The sequence below is a fragment of the Apium graveolens genome, chromosome 9 (assembly GCF_009905375.1).
Source record: "Apium graveolens cultivar Ventura chromosome 9, ASM990537v1, whole genome shotgun sequence".
NCBI classification, from domain to species: domain Eukaryota; kingdom Viridiplantae; phylum Streptophyta; class Magnoliopsida; order Apiales; family Apiaceae; genus Apium; species Apium graveolens.
In genome coordinates this window covers 131,895,768-131,898,016 of record NC_133655.1, presented here as the reverse complement: position 1 = coordinate 131,898,016, position 2,249 = coordinate 131,895,768, and positions in this window count along the sequence as shown.

The following is a 2,249-nucleotide window of genomic DNA, read 5'->3' as shown; positions in this document are numbered from 1 at the left end:
TTCTATTTCTCTTCTAAATGTGTTTTCTTAGTTTGATAGTAGTTGTTATTGTTGTTCTACTTTTTACACTTGGTTTATATATCACCAAGTTTACACAGTAATAAGACAGGATAATAAAACAAAACCTATTAAGTCTAACTCCATGCTACTTCATAACTTGTATGGAAATGGTAATGATTATTTGTTCTCAGTTTCATGCTAAACTGTAACACCTCCAGATCCGGGGTCGGGGATCCGGATCGTCACGGTCTTTCTTTCCACAATATCACTTCACTTAATTAATAAAAATAACTTTATGCTGTGACCCCACACTAACACACACCACAACCCGTTATAGTCTCAGAGATGAAATTGAAATAAGTACAAGTCTTTGAATCCATAATTTAAAAGTTATTACAACCCAAAACGATTACTTGATAAATTTACAGTTAATTGCCATTATCTACCACAAGTTATAATTATACATAATTGATTCTCAAAAGTAGATGGTCTGATCTACAATAGATCTACCTCTGCAGCTATAGCAGCTACAACATCATCGGGAAGACGCGGGATGCTTCCCACGCGCTTGCGCTGGGTCTGCTGGAGTCTGGCCATCTTTCCTAACTGTTGTTGTGTGATGAAGAAATAAAGCAAGAGTGAGCCTGACAACTCGCAAGATAATATGTAGTGATAACAATAATATAAGTATCTAAATGGATACTTACTAGAATCTTTTATCAAGTGTAAGATAATTACTTACTAGATATAAGAAAAAACAAGGGATGAAGTTACCAAATACTTCCCTACACTTATATCATTTATAAAGCTACTTGAACTACCACTGTTCAAAGTATTAAGAGTTTTCAACAGTTCATCACATAGATGAGACTACAAGACAAGATTTGAATAGATTAAATCTTTGAAATATTATTAAAGGAAATGAAGTCATGATATACTTCATTAAGTTCTGATATATATATATATATATATCCACATATACATCTTCTTTATACAATTTCCTGAAAACCTCTGTCATGTAAAGTATGAACAGAATTGCAATATCCAATAAATTTGGAAAGGAAAAGAATTTGGCATAAACCAGATATCTTGCTGATCAGGCAAAGATACCCATAAGTAACCTTTTCTACTAGTAGATGGACGAATTCCCCACTGGTCATCACCCTGGTCTCAATAGGACCTTATGCTGGACTGCCACTCAGCCACTTATGCATTTGATGGACTCCCACTGAGCCACTTACACTATTATGGACGCCCACTGAGCCCTTGTTGCTTATGCCGACTCAATAGATGGACTTACTTCCCGAACGTTGGGTAAGTAATCAAGTCATTTACCAAAACTGCAACCGTGTTGCGAATATAAAATACACCACAGAGCCGGATCCCTCAGGTTTTGAGCGAGTATTTAAATCCCCTTAAAAAGGAAGATCTTAAATATAAAATGAGTTTTGGGATCCGCTCTAACTTTTAAAAATCATTTTGAAGACTCGAAAATACTTTATAGAGTGTTTGGAGTAAAGCTGATTTAATGAAGTAAATCAGTCCCCAGAATATTTAGAAAATGACTGAATATTATTATTTAAATAATATTCCCATAAAGAATAATCTTTATAAAAATAATTGAAGTAGAAGTATTAAAACTTATACTTGAAACGAGTATTAAATAACCAAAGATATACTTATATGAAAGTACTATCTTTATTTGAATAATCGAAAATAAGTTTGATTATTTACACCTTATTCTTTAATAAAATAAAGAACAAATCTCAGCCAATAATCGGAGTCATAGATCCTCAAATGAATATTCAAAAATATTCATTAAATAATATAAACTGAGTCATAAGCCCTCGAATGAATATTCAGATAATATTCAGATAATAAAATAAAAGGAGTCATAAGTCGTCGGAGGAATATTCAAGTAATATTCATTAAATAAAATAAAGTGAGTCATACATCCTCAATATAATATTCAAATAATATTCATTTATTATAAAGGAGTCATACGCCTTCGAATAATATTCGAAATAATATTCGAAATAATATTCAATAATAAAATAAAGTTAAAGTTATCGAATAAACCTTATTCGATTAATAGTTTTGAAAACTATGACCATATATATATATAAGTATATATATATATATATATTTATATCCATATATACAAAATCTACTCGGGATCCTCGACTCCCGGTTTTAGAAAATATTTTCACCTTTGGGTCCCTGTACTAAGGGTATATGCAAATTACCGC